General features: G+C 41.5%; 1 protein-coding gene across 1 annotated transcript in view; it reads right to left on the bottom strand.

Moving 5' to 3' along the window:
• The window catches only part of LOC107372775 (zinc finger protein 585A-like), a 69,869-nt gene extending 54,880 nt beyond the window's left edge, over window positions 1-14,989 (bottom strand). The window contains exons 1-2 of the mRNA XM_070548750.1: window positions 13,837-14,989; window positions 13,603-13,705 (exon numbers count right to left, since the gene is read on the bottom strand). The gene's annotated coding sequence lies outside the window, so the exon portion shown is untranslated. The remainder of the gene's footprint in view (window positions 1-13,602; window positions 13,706-13,836) is intronic.
• Window positions 14,990-15,340: the final 351 nt, after the last annotated feature.

Genomic DNA, 15,340 nt, shown 5'->3' with positions numbered 1-15,340 from the left:
CCTGCAGCTGCAGGCGCTCCTGCTGACTGAGAGGGTTCATGTGCACCGTGTGTCTATGAAGAAGAGGAAGGGGAGGGGTGCGGCGGGGGAATTCACCTCTGGGTCTTTCCCAAATGAAATGAGTGGGTAGGGGCTGAATCAGCTGTATTAACATGGCTAAAGTCAATCACATCTTAACGTTCTTCCATTTTTCATTCATAATATCATAAACACAGGCCTATCATTCTTTCAGGCTTTTCTGAATTGTGTGAAATGGCCGAATAAAAAAAGGAAAAACAAAACGATTTTGTGGTCACCCCCCCATCAAGGTCAAATAGTTTAGTCCTGACTAAAGGAAACTTACTGAGTCAAGAGCCAAACAGAAGAGATGAACATAAAAAGGCTAAAGCCACCAGTTGCCCCATTCAGGAAAAAAAAAAGAAAAAAAGAAGAGAAAGATAAAGGTATGCACTCATGATGCATGTTTAACGGTTAAATTCGGTCAACTAATTGCTAACAGAGCTAATAGGGCTGAAATATTGAAACGAATATTCAAATGGTTCGAAAAAAGTCCTTGAATCGTTTTTTACTGATTCAAACTAGGATTTGTTAAATGCTCCTGCAGCCTGTGGCCTGCCTGAACAACAACAAACACATGTTGATCATGTTCACATAATAATAAATAAAACAACTCTACAAGCAGAAGAAAACACCCCAGTCACCACTAACTATCCTGTTTATTTATTGCAGATGGCTGCACGGATTATTTTTTACCTGGTTTGTTCTGTAAAAGTTGGCATTTTTGGTAGTCTACAGTTTTTTATGTCAGTTTAAATTACAATTTCAGAGGCAATTCTAAAATATTATGGATCATGATGAAGATCTATTGGAGATCTACCCCAACTTTTGGACTGCTCTGCCAGTCACTGTGGCTCAAGCTGAGAGGAGCTTTTCAAAACTTGATCAAGTCATACCTGAGGTCACCTATGTTTCAGGGGCGGCTCACTAACCTGGCTCTGATTAGTATCAATCACTCAGTAGGGGAGCAGATTTCATATGATGACATTATTGATGACGTTGCATCAAGGTTAGGTTTTAATTTTAGTTTGTGTTTTCTGTTCTAAGTGCAATGCTGTAGTGATTATCTTTAGTTTGTTATGTGTGAAATATTTTTGCTATTTAGAATATTTATTATCTATTATGTTCATATATTCTTAATATTTAGTTATTGTTTGTTTTTGTATATTTGATTCTATATATTTTGATACAGTATATAATGTATAGTGCTTTACATTCTGACAACTTCATAGTAATTAATGTAAATATGTGCAACTTAGGAAAAATGAATGTTCAACAGTCGTTCTAATAAACATGCCTGTTTGTAGAAAAAATGCGTGTGTTCGTGCAGGTGGGGTGGTGTGGTGGTGGGGGGCGGTTGGGGGGGGGGGGGGGGGGCGATCAAAGGGGGCCTCGCCCGGGGAGTAATTCGATGTAGAACCGCCACTGGTAACAACCTCCTAATTTAAAGGGACTTTACAGACTTTTGAATTTTTATGCTCGCGATTGCCCCCTCAGGCCAAAAGCGTAATGGCAGCTTCAATAGTAGGCTTGTGCACGAGGCGCACATGCTGTACGTGCACACTCCTTAGACAGTTTCGTGTGTGTGCGTGCGCGTGTGTGTGTCCCGGAGGACAGAGGACAGGAGAACGTGCAGCTAATTAAATAATTAGGTTCTGTACCTTTCTCTTCAGCACAGCCGACAAAGGTTTAAGATGGGTCAGTCCTCCTGCATGCTCAGATCATTCCCTTCCCTTGCTTGAAAAATTGTTCCAAAATGAAAGTTGAACCCACATCTTTTTTATCTGTGAATTCAATGCCGTTCGGCGAGTCTCAAATAAAAATTTGGGCATCTTACTGTAAAAAAATTATCATTAATGTAAAAAAGAAACTAAACAAACTATGTTCACATCCAGAATTGAACCCAGGTCTTCTGCATGAGAGTCTTACAAGATGAGCTACACACCAGTAACATTCACAGTATCTGTAACTTTTAAATCCTTGACAGCTGAAACAACGTCAAACCAAAGAACGGTTCAGAGCGAAAATGGCTATTTTGTAGCTAATTTGCAGGAAATATCTAGAAGAAAGTTCTACAGAAAGTAGCTAAGGGTCCTCAGAAATGTAGCTAGCTTTGTCACTAGGCGTTAGGAACAGCAACAAAGTCGCTGAGTTGGCACTGCCTCTCTCTCTGCTGCTAAAGCTACAGATAGCAAATGCTACGGGCGATGCCTGAGCGTGAACGCGCATGAAGCAGCCTGCTCGACCCGAGCATCTCTCTTTTTCTGTGATTTTACAGAAAAACAGGCAATCACAGTAAAAATACCAGGGCTCATTCTACAGGACCAGGGCCTTGCAGGAGAATGTATGAAGAAGACATTTATTATTTCTATACATGTTTTGGCTGTCAAACTTCCATAATGCCCCTTTAACCAAATAACCACAAAATGGGGTTTCTAAGAATAAACCAAAAACCATTACCATATAAACAACACAAAAACCCACAACTATCAAACTAGAAATCTCCTTTAACTAAAAATCATCAAAGGCAAACAACTAAAGCCAGACTAAACTGAGGTTTGGGAGATTCTAACAAAACACAAAACGGGTGGTACAAGGGCACTAAACAAAAACCAAAAACCCCAGGAATGGAGAGCACAGTTTGCAAAGTATCAAAACAGAGTAGTTCAGAGACAGTTTTAACACCAAGTCTCTGTCACTGTGTCTCCATGACTGAAGACCAAGGGAGGCTTAAAAAGACTTCAGGGGCAGCTGATTGATGATTAGTGACAGCTGCTCCTCATCACTCTGCTGGTCTTCTAGGTCTTGAGGCCTGCAGCAGGGTGTCACCAGGTGTACAGCAGGGCAGAAACCTCTGGGTTCGTCACAATCAGTCGGGTAATTAATTAATAAAAAAGTTTATTTGAAGGTTTTGAACCTAAAACAGAGATCTGAACAAAAGGTGAGACGTTTCTAAAAAGCCTGAACTAAACCTAATTGTAATAACCATAGGCGTCATTTTAACCGGGGACGCTGGGGACATGTCCCCGGCAAAATTTGTGATTGGCAGCTGTGTCCCCGCCACTATCAAAAAAGCCTGCTGATGAGGATTTTTGTTTTACCAGCTCAGATCTTATACCAGGGGTCGGTAACCTGTTCCCATCAAAGAGCCATTATTACCCGTTTCCCACAGTAAAGAAAACACCGCAGCAGCCGCGGCGTTGTGGGCGGGGCCTACCCTCAGACAGCAGAGAGCTGCTCACAACAGGTGACAGCAGCCGGTACAGGTCGCTCGCATGGGCGTCGCACCCGTGGGGGATTCAACACCCACACTTTTCCAGCTGTTTTGCTCACCTCCACACCAGTCTGGTTTCTTTACGTCGCACTCACTCTGTTTGCCTCATCTCCTTCTTCACCTCCCGCTTCTGACAGCTGATGTCGGGTTTCCAGGAGAGCAGGAGAGGGAGGGACGGAAGAGCTCGACTGAATAATTTTACATCTTGACATTAGCTGTACAAAGTCTGAGTTTGATAAAGTGAAGAACAACGATTTGCAGAGGTTTATAACAGGCGCGGCACCAGGTTTTCATTTTTGGGTGGGCCACGGTAATTTTGGACGGACCTTAATAAGCAGTGACTTAAGTGAAGCAGGCAGGTCGCTCTAGAAAATTTTGTTTAAAAAGACGTCATAAATGTGTTCCCCCATCATTTTTATTTCTAAAATATGAAGTAAAACTCCCAGTTTAATTTTCATTCATTTGTCATTAATATGTAGTCTACACCCGTGCGTTAAGTGGACCAACTTCCAGTAAACGCAAAGCATCCAGCCCATCTCTCCAAATGCGTAAAATGTGCATCAGCCGCTTGTTAGGCGCGCCGCGCGCACCGTCAGCTACGTCAGCCCAGACAAGAGCAGAGCAACTAGAGAAAGAATAGAGGATAATTCTGTCCGGATGTGGATGGAGATTACATTTTACAGCAGCCTGATCATCATTTAAACACGTAAACCATCACCTGTCTTCTAGTCCATGCTATCAACATTATTTTAATTGGTGTGTGTGTGTGTGTGTGTTTTCCACATCAAACACTGGTCTAACCAACCAGACCAGCGTGTCCAGTAACACATTAATGTTACAATTAAACAGTTTCACTTCATGTAGGCTAGGAACGTTTCACCTGCCGTGGCCCGACCGCTTCTGCTCCACATAAACTTTGTGCGTGATCAAATGTCTCTACAGGTGCTTTCTGAGCTGAAGAGGCTATTCTGCCTCAGACTGGATGCGTCATGCGTCTCCATATTAGAGACGGGAACAAGCGCTGTTCAGCCAAAGTTTCATAATTTCACAAAAAGAACATTTTTCCAAGTGACACATCCCTCAGAGAGACCGGCTTTCCAGACTGCTTCAGTGGGAGGAAATCTTACCGCATGCACCGTGGTTCTGCACTGCGCTGCGAACCCCTCTACAGATCTTCAGCCCACTGTCCACCGGCGCTCCGAGCCGCGCTGAACACAGTGTCCAGTATAAAGCTCTGATGTTCTGATGGGAATCATTTTTTGATTGATTTTAGTTACCTCTGCGATGTGTGTAAGGATTTAAATGTCAGCTCATCCATGCGCATCAGTGCGCGTCGGGGTAATTCTTTCAAAACAACCAACATCCTTGAGTTTATCTGTCAAAATAAACAGTCAAATGGAAGTATCTGTAACCTGCCATTTAACTGTTTTGCCTTCTTGTGAAGATTGTTGCAAAGAGAAACAATTAAACTTGATTAACCCCAGAGCCATGCGCACTGCGCTGTACGTCGTGACTGTAAATGAGGGGGAAATGATTTAATCGGGTTCTTTTCTTTTCAACATGGTTTAATGTAAAGTTTCATTCAGTACAAACTTTAGTTACACCAATCTAACGAGACAGAGCCTGGATTTGTATTCTGAACAGTTTAAACATGTTTAAAACGGAGACATGCGTGACACGTCTAAAATTCGCATCTGCTCCGCTATTATGGAAATTAAACTAACAAGATGAATAACATGAACTTATTTTAGGCACATACAACATCCCCCACACTTTTGAAAAGCTTGCAACGCGCCCGGTCGCTCGTGTACATCAAAGTTATCTTTCATAAGAAGATAATCAATAAAACGATTTATATAAAGTGGATCCAGAAGTTGTAGCCCCTCTCTGCCAACAATATTTCGATATTTTTCACCCTGTTGGTGGTTTTACTGAGCAGGTGCCACTTTTGTCATACGTTTCTTTTTAAAACATGTTTAGACCGTTCAGAATACAAATCCAGGCTCTGTCACGTTTGATTGTTGTAATTAAACCTTGTAGGTGGGGAAGGTCAGAAAGCAGCTCAGAACACGCATATGATTACGCACAAGCGTGACACGTCAACCCGGTCTCACAGTAAAACCGGGTTGGAACTGTTCAGGTTTACGCAGACAATCTTTACATTTAGAATTGGCATACAGATGTAAAATTAATGCAGTAAAATATAAAGCATTTTATTTAAATATCCATTCATTATTTTACAAGCACAGAGAGCCGCATCAGATGGATGGAAGAGCCGCATGCGGCTCCAGGGCCGCGGGTTGCCGACCCCTGTGCTAGCCTACTTTATTGTCCCCAGCGATTTTTAAACCCCACTCAAGTGTATGGTTATTGTCCCCAGCAATTCTGAAAACAAACTGACGCCCTTGGGCTCGGGTCACACAGACAGATAGAACCAAGCGTCTTAAAAATATCTCTGAAGGTGTTTTGAGTCAGCTTAGTACTGCAGGAAAACTATCTGGTTGTTCAGCTTCGCAGGTGCGGAAAGTTTTAAGGTTTTGACGTGTCAAAAATCCTTATGGTCAAAGAGGTGCTAAAGATGGCCAGTCTAAAGCTTCTCTTCAACTGTCGAACTGTTGGATGTTCGAACTGAAGAGGAAGCAGAGCGGGCTGGTTTTTATGGCTGATGTTATCTCTTTGAGAATGTTACCAAGAATCTCAGACACCCACGTCTACTTGATACAGAGGCTCTGAATGTAGGTAAAAGGTTACTTATGTGTCATGCGTCACTTATCTTAACCTTACTCTGTCTGGTATGAGCGAGTCTGGTGTGGTGTCTGTGTGGTGATGACCTCATCCAGTAAACATACTAAAACAACCATTGGATACAGATTCATGAACATTCTATTGCAATCATTATTTTACTTATACAATCTTCTTTTCTTCTGGGAATAAAGAGTTCATCTAAAAGTTATGTGCAGAACCTTGGAGGAAAGAATGCTACTGTTCATCTTTTATTATCTGTTGAAGGCTCTGATTAAAGAGACTACGTGCAGACTTCAGACAAGGGAAAATACAGTAGTACGTGTCAAAGCCAGGGTAAGATGACCTCCCTGTGTATCTGACACGTGGAATCTCAAAATCAGGTCATTTGGTGACGTTACACAGACGAAATAACTAAACTCTCTCTGAAGCAGACAAATACGCTGTTCTAAAAGGTACCAGAAAGAAGGCTGCTCTAAAAGCTGTAATGGTGAGGATTAGCTACATTTATTAAATGACCAATAGGCTGTGATATTCCATTTAAATATGAATCACCATTCTGATTGGTGAATAAAGCTCATCTTTCTTGTCCTTAATGACCTTTTTTTTTAATATATTTTTCCTGTAATGATTAATTTCAGATCTTAAAATACACCAGATCAGTACTTGTTGATTCTTGTAATTTGGTCTATCAATATGAACACAATAATATATTATTATTAATGTTTAACATTTTCACTTCACACTGGGAGTTAACCTCGAAGTATCTGAGTGAGGGAGTGATTCTGTGAGGGCTTTGGTAACACCTTTAAACTCGTCAAAGTCTGATTTGTCTAAATTTATCAACAATAAAGTTGATATATACAGGAATCACGTCGTGATCTAGTCAGTTCTCCAGCTGCCTCCTGGTTTGGCCGACCGGTGAGCAAGCATTCGCAACCATCCTCTCTTTTGACCCCAAGGTCAAATTCTCTCTGCAACGCTTGCGAGTGATATCAGACGCTACAACACCTCAGACGTGGAACGTCTAACCTGCAGACCCTGGTTGCATCTCATGGCCTGACTGGGATTCCTGTGGCCACGACGTCCGGCGAACTCACCACTCTGGCTGCCTTTCCTCTGGACCGCCGTTGAGCAACAGTCACACAAGGGTTCGTAGACTCTGCACGATTGTGTCGGATGGTTTTATGAATAATCTCTAGCTTATTAAACCATACAGTCACACTGATTTTACAACCCAGACATCACAAGATTTCTCAGATACTTACAAGGTTTTGATGTAAACATCTAGCTTACATTACATCATTTTATTCATTATCTGTTATCTGTACAACCATCAGAACAGACAAAGCTCCTCGCATGAGAAGCAAAAATGTCTTAAAGAAGCCAAAGAAGTTCAGTTGCCTTCATTCGAACCTCTTTGGATTACCATGATCTGGATGACCGAGAACCATCACAGCATATTTGGTAATGCAGTTGTGGAATCAATTCACCTAAAATAATCATGATAATTGTGAAACTGTGATTATTTCTCAGACTATAATCATACTACAAAAATTTATAATCATTGAAATGACCACTCTTGATTTCAGCAGTTCATGAAGCAACAAGCAAGGAGAATGAAGGCATGTACGCAAAATGGTTTGTGTTTATTTTTCTGTTCCGTTTTCCTCAGTCAAGGAAATTTCACAGGTAATGAATTTTACTAATTAGGTAACTGCAGATCTGCACGTGACTTTTAGGTTAAAAGTTTCTGGATGATGGACACTGCTGCTGGCCTATCTGAACTAAGGAGATTCTAGAAAAACAACATTTTGTGGTCAATGGAAACCCACCTATCCACTATAACAGCAGCTAATTGCTGCATACTAGGTTTTGCAATGCTTCTGAATCTAGTGGAAAAGCCCAGAAATAATTAGTGACATCAACAATTCTGCATCACCTCTTGATGCAAACAGGGATTTAGTAAAACATTTTCCACTTCCAGGGGCCACAATATGTAGATCACAGAGCAGAAAGAAGTGGGCCAGAGATGTGGCCCTGATCTACACTAAAGGACATCTAGGGGTACCAGACTGACATCTAGGATGTATAATCTACAATGGTCCCTTTCGGTTAACTAGTTAGTTACTAGTAGGTAAATTAGTTCTTTGTGTTCTCTGTGGATTCTCATATGTTTCTTTAAATGTTTTTTTGTTTTGTTTTTAATCTTTGTCAAAAGAGTTTCCTGGCAAAAGGCTTATTTCCTATGTGGACTCTAAAATGTTTAGACATGTCTTATGGTTGCATCTTTGTTCAAAGAGCTCACAAGCAAAAAGGCTTTTGTCCTGTGTGGACTATTGTGTGCCGGTTTAAATTTGTCTTTCGATTAAATCTTTGTCCACTGAGTTCCAAAAAAAAGATTCTGTCTTGTGTGGACTCTCACGTGTCTGTTTAAACTCGTCTTTTGAGTAAGTCTTTGTCCACTGAATTTACAGGGAAAAGGTTTCTGTCCTGTGTGAACTCTCATGTGAATGTTTAAATGGGTCTTTTGAGTAAATCTTTGTTCACAGAGATTCACAGGCAAAAGGATTCTATCGTGTGTGGACGCTCATGTGTCCATTTAAAGTTTTCTTACGAGTAAATCTATGTCCACAAAGCTCACGGGTAAAAGGTTTCTGTCCTGTGTGGACTCTAAAAGATTTAAACATGTCTTATGGTAGCATCTTTGTTCAAAGAGCTCACAAGCAAAAAGGCTTTTGTCCTGTGTGGACTCTTGTGTGCCGGTTTAAATTTGTCTTTCGATTAAATCTTTGTCTACTGAGTTCAAACAAAAAGATTCTGTCCTGTGTGGACACTCGTGTTTTTCTAAAATTTGCTTTGCAGTAAATCTTCCTCCACAGAGTTCACAGGCAAATAGTTTCTGTCTTGTGTGGACTCTCAAGTGTCTGTTTAAAGTTGTCTTTTGAGTAAATCTTTGTCCACAGAGTGTACAGGGAAAAGGTTTCTGTCCTGTGTGGACGCTCATATGTCTGTTTAAATTTTGCTTTTCAGTAAATCTTCGTCCACAGAGTTCACAGGCAAACGTTTGCTGTCCTGTGTGGACTCTCATGTGAATGTTTAAACGTGCCTTTCGATCACATTTTTGTCCACAGAGTTTACAGACAAACGGTTTTTGTCCTGTGTGGACTTTCATGTGAGTGTTTAAATGTGTCTTTAGATTAAATCTTTGTTCACAGAGATTCACAGGCAAAAGGATTCTATCGTGTGTGGACGCTCATGTGTCCATTTAAAGTTTTCTTACGAGTAAATCTATGTCCACAAAGCTCACGGGTAAAAGGTTTCTGTCCTGTGTGGACTCTAAAAGATTTAAACATGTCTTATGGTAGCATCTTTGTTCAAAGAGCTCACAAGCAAAAAGGCTTTTGTCCTGTGCGGACTCTTGTGTGCCGGTTTAAATTTGTCTTTCGATTAAATCTTTGTCTACTGAGTTCAAACAAAAAGATTCTGTCCTGTGTGGACACTCGTGTTTTTCTAAAATTTGCTTTGCAGTAAATCTTCCTCCACAGAGTTCACAGGCAAATAGTTTCTGTCTTGTGTGGACTCTCAAGTGTCTGTTTAAAGTTGTCTTTTGAGTAAATCTTTGTCCACAGAGTGTACAGGGAAAAGGTTTCTGTCCTGTGTGGACGCTCATATGTCTGTTTAAATTTTGCTTTTCAGTAAATCTTCGTCCACAGAGTTCACAGGCAAACGGTTGCTGTCCTGTGTGGACTCTCATGTGAATGTTTAAACGTGCCTTTCGATCACATTTTTGTCCACAGAGTTTACAGACAAACGGTTTTTGTCCTGTGTGGACTTTCATGTGAGTGTTTAAATGTGTCTTTAGATTAAATCTTTGTCCACAGAGTTCACAGGCAAACGGTTGCTGTCCTGTGTGGACTCGCATGTGAATGTTTAAATGGGTCTTTTGAATAAAACTTTGTTCACAGAGCTCACAGGCAAAAGGTTTCTGCCCTGTGTGGACGCTCATGTGTCTGTTTAAATTTGTCTTTTGTCTAAATCTTTGTTCACAGAGCTCACAGGGAAATGGTTTCTGCCCTGTGTGGACGCTCATGTGTCTGTTTAAATTTTTCTTTTGTCTAAATCTTTGTCCACAGACTTCACATGTAAAAGGCATCTGTCCTGTGTGGATGCTCATGTGTCCATTTAAAGTTTTCTTACTAGTAAATCTATGTCCACAATGCTCACAGCTAAAAGGTTTCTGTCCTGTGTGGAATCTCACATGAATGTTTAGATTTCTTTTATAACTAAATATTTTTCCACAGTCGTCACAACTAAATAATTTTGGTTGTTTTTTAACTTTCCTGCACGAGTCTACATGTGTCTTCACTTCAACACATTTCATATTAACCAAACAGCCTGAAGACCTTATTGCTGAATGACCTTTCACTCTCATGTGTTTCTGGAGAGACCACTTGTGGAGAAATCGTTTACCACACTCAAGGCAGCTAAAGGATTTGTTGACAGAATTAACGCCTGACTCATTCCTGTCATTGTCTTTGTCTCCAGTTTCAGACCCAGAGTCTGATAGCTCAGATCCTGGATTCACGTCATCATACTCTTTTTCATCATCTCCACTAACTTCAGTCTCTGATGTATCAGTCTGTTCACATGGGTTCAGATATGAGTTCCTGCTAGTTTCTGCTGTCATCTGGTCAGCTAAGCTGCTGGTTGGGACATTTCTGTCATCTATTTGTTGCTGATGAAGCTGTGAGAACAGAGGTTTCTCTTCATCATCTTCACTCTTTATAGAAACTGCAGTTATTGGAAACCTGACACCATTGGTCTCCTCCTTCAAATGAAGCTGCTCTCCCTCCAGACTGGTCCAGAGTTCCTCCTGTTCCTCCTTTATGTGGAGGTGTTCTGGGTCCTGTTGGTCCACACCAGCACTCTTCTCTTCAGGAGCTTCTTCTTTAACCAGAACCACCTGTTGAACATCTGTAGGAAACACGCGATGAGAATAACTGACTGGTGTAATTTTATATTCACACAGTTACCAGTTATTTTATTCCTCATGGGTTGGTGAGATCAGAACTGACTCAAAAAACAAGAAATTATTGTGGGGTGAATACACAGATATTTAAATTATGTGGGATTAACCAGATTTTTCTAACACACACACACACACACACTAGATTTGGGAAATTGGACAAATTATTCGCCCATCGATGACAGGCTGAGCCTTTCGATGGTGATTTTCAAATGGACGATTTGTTTATTTATTTGCCCATTATTAAAATGGTTAATGATTCATGCAGGTGCCCAGATGTTTTAAACGTTACACACAGAGAACATCATTGAGGTAACATATTCAGTCAAGAAAAGATTCCCATCAGAGCGTCTACACATTATCGCACACTTGTACATTCTCCGTGTCTCGCTGATGACAGTGCGCACAAGGAGTGCTTCTGTGGCAAACCAGTGCAGAAGAGTGCAATGTCAAGTGTTTCCAGATCTGGAAAGTGGAAACCATTCTTTCAGAGTCTTGTTAACATCTGGCCGTTTCATTTGGAGAAATGCTTCCTGACTACGAAAGTAGCTTTTGTTATTCAGTCTGTAGTATTCAGTCTGGCCGGCAAATATATTGAAAATGAAAGTGAAAAATGGCCAGTAAGTTTGACTTTTGTAAACAGAACCAGCTGAAATGTTAAACTGAAGCGATGCAGGGCTCCAGAGACTGCACAGGGACTGTGGAGGACAGACACCTTTAGGAGCAGCTTGTTAAAAAAAACTTCATGAGAGCAGCTTCGATCGCAATAAAACGTAAGTTACGTGCAAGATAAACAGAAGTGCGTGGCAATGCAGAGACCGCCCTCATACCCCCTTCATGCCCCCACCACGTAATGTTTTGCAAAAAGGAGACGGTTGTGTAACATTACCGCCATGGTCTGACCATTTATAAACAACCTAAAGCTCCCTGATGCCGCAATGCTGTTGTGGCAAATTTGGCATTATTTTGTAAACATGGCTCTTAAGACTCTCATGTGTCTATCCGGTGCAAAAGTCCATAACCTCATGATTATGGACCCCTTGAATTTTATTATTTACATCCGGGTAATCTTACGCACAGCGATGGGGGCAAGAACACCATCTCCAGCTATTATCCAGAGCTGTATCTCGACAATTTAAGCTAACAAAAATAAATAAATAACGTATGGATCACCTATGTTCACACAGGGGGGTGGGCTTCCTGCATGCGCGATTCATTTTCATGCTGGATGCTGTTAATTAAACTTTTGTCTGTAGCACGGAGCTGCCGATCAGAAGCACGGAGCTGCCGATCAGTGTGAGAACGGGAGAAGAGAGTGAGCTCTGTGCATGTGTGCCTGTTCTCTGCATCGGAGCTCCTGTCTGGCGAGGGGTCGACCGATTTATTGGTAGGCCGATATTTTGCATTTTTCATTATCGGCATCAGTTTTTACCATTAATACCTGGAAAAAAACCATCAAACTGTTGTTGAAAAGGAATGAAATGATGCCCAGTTGTTGAAAAATATTGGCGGCTTCGTAACATAAAGCCATAAAAATCATGTCTAAAGTACATGGGAGCGGGTCCAAGTTTCATGGCGATGCCATATTAGATGCTATGTTTCCTTCTACGGGAGCCCACGAGGACAAAATGCATTTTCTGATTTGTAACAAACGGTTACAAATCATTGGTCATTCTTAAATGTTGTTTTACACATTTACCTCTTCACTCATCGGCAGTGATGAAAGGGAGTCTGACGTGTTTGTTATTTTTACTAAAGTTTCCACTCCCTGGGGATTTTTGACCCTAATGGGCATCCATTGGTAAGGTCTTAATCCAAATCAAAAATACAGCTTGCTTGCAGAGATTTAGGTATACTGCCCTCTATTGAGAGGAAAAATACACACTGTCACTTTAAACTCTTAGCTGCTTTTTTGCTTAACATGTTAGCTCCAGTTTTATGAATCAAATTCTTTTCTGAATGAGAGTCAAAGAATTTCACTCTGAGCGATAGAGAGGAGAGTCCTGCAGCAGCAGCGTCTAAACCCCCTGTGGAGACACATTAGCCTCCTAGCTAACAGCTGCTGATCAACCTTCTGATTAAGGGACAGACACCTAACTCCTCCGCCACCATAACCCTAGTGATTTATACTGGAACTGTAGATAAATGTCGTAGTGAATCACCGCTGTAGACCTCTGTGTCTATTAGAAACACTCTCAGTGGTTTATTAGAGTCCAGTAGTCACTGAGCAGAAAAACAACCATCTCTGTGAAAACAAATGGAAGCAAGCAGAGAGAAAAGCAGGAAGTGGTTTAACTGGTAAAGTGGTCATGACTGAAGGAATGAGGTAACTGGTAGAACGCTGACAGAAAGAAGAGATGGAGCTGATTTCTGGTTTCAGGAGCCGATGTTGATGTTTTCTTGTGTTTGTGCATCACTGAAGTCTGTCTGCAGAGACCATCTGTACAGAGATGCTGGATTATGGATGTGGGAGTGCTGATGGTTTGGTGTGCACCAGTACCTGTGTCCATGCTGTCCAGGTCCAGGTGGTGAAGAACACACGATGAATCAGTCCCAGATCCTGAAGTGGTAGCAGGTTTTCTTTAGCCGTGTTTAGCTAACAGCTGCAATAGAAACAAAGCAGGAGAGCTGATTAAGACGCTGCTTCAGAACAACGCAGGAGATTAAAGATCCAACGCTTTGGTTCTGATCAGCTGAGGACAGATCCAGTCTGGAAAAGAGGACCTTTGCTCACCAGAGTTCACGGAGTAGAGCTGACCGCTTTTTCCTCCAGAGTCACATTCAGATTCGGGGCTTTTCCGTCGGAGAGTGTGAGCAGGATGGATCAGAGAGCGAGCAGCGATCCTGCATCATGACCAACTCAGATGAGCGAGTCTGATAGAGGGAACCTCTTCAATCTGATGAAAGCAGCAAAACGAGCGCGTTTCTCAGAGAGGCCAAAGGAACAGCAGCAGATCCAGAGGGCAGGAAGTCTAGAGAAAAGCTTTTCTCACCCACAACCTGATTCTGGAGCTCCGATTGTCACGAAGACCGCAGAATATCTTCTCCGGTTCTGGAAAGAACTCCACCAAGTTGTTGAGGAGGAGAAGAAAGTTTCCACAGCCTGGTGAGAAGATTTCTGCAGCAGCAGCAGTTAGTCGCTTTAGCTGATCAACTCTCCCAGAGACTGAAGTGAAGACATTTTTACTGCAGAGCCTCAAATATTCTCCTCACACACCAGAACAACAACAAGCTAGCTCTGCTAGCAGCTTCCGGTTTCTGCTTCTTCTGGTGGTCAGTGACCAGCATAAAGGTGCACTAGCGCCACCTGCTGGAACAGAATAAAACACTATTGGTGATATGTGTGCCTGGAGAAGCGTTTCAGTAGCCTGGCAAGCCAGACTAAATAAATGTATTAGTCTGGCCATGCTCCATTGACAGCTCTCGGTTGTGGGGCGGGTTCTACCGTTGTCTTTCAAATGATCTCCGCATTCTACTGGACAATGAATGTGACATACTCTTGTTTCACTCTGTTGAGTCTAGCTGCAGACGCAGCCCCGGCCAAACACGCCCCTATGTACAAAACACGCGTTCATGTTATTGACATATATACGTGCACGTACGAAGACGAGAACTCGCATGCGTGTTGCAACAGATGGAAATGACGGTTCAGGTAAAGACATATTTATATTTTTACAACTTGCGAAGATTTTGTACTTTAAATTTGAACGTTTAAGACATAGTTTGATAGATAGCGCATTCGTAATTTTTTTCTGAAACACTTTTATATAAAATTAAGCATTATTGGCAGTGGGGGAAGACGTCATGGACGCAAATTTTTTTAATATAATTTTTAATGGGCTGCATGCAAGCCTTTTGGCCAAAATAAACATAACAATAGGCTATTTATTTGACTGTTTATGACTCCTCATCTAATAAACAGCAAACTCACGACGGCAATGTGGTAGCCCGGAGTATTCTACAAACACAAGAACAGTGCTAATGCCTCTATGTATTGTTTTCACATTGTTTATGACAGCCTCTAGGTGTAAATGTCATTTTTACTAATTGCTATTTATCTTTGTCTCATTAGTGAGAGGCAGCTGATGTCCTATGCCATGGAACTGCTCATATAGTCGGAGAAATTCAGAAAAGCTCTGGACTCATCTGAATTTTTGAAGAGGCTGTAGCATTGTGTGTACACTTATTTATTTATTTATTTTGGAAGGTTTTTGTAAGGCCAATAAAAGTTGTTGCTA

Source organism: Nothobranchius furzeri, chromosome 2, assembly GCF_043380555.1.
Source record: "Nothobranchius furzeri strain GRZ-AD chromosome 2, NfurGRZ-RIMD1, whole genome shotgun sequence".
Taxonomy (NCBI): Eukaryota; Metazoa; Chordata; class Actinopteri; order Cyprinodontiformes; family Nothobranchiidae; genus Nothobranchius; species Nothobranchius furzeri.
This window is presented reverse-complemented; position numbering and strand designations above follow the sequence as displayed.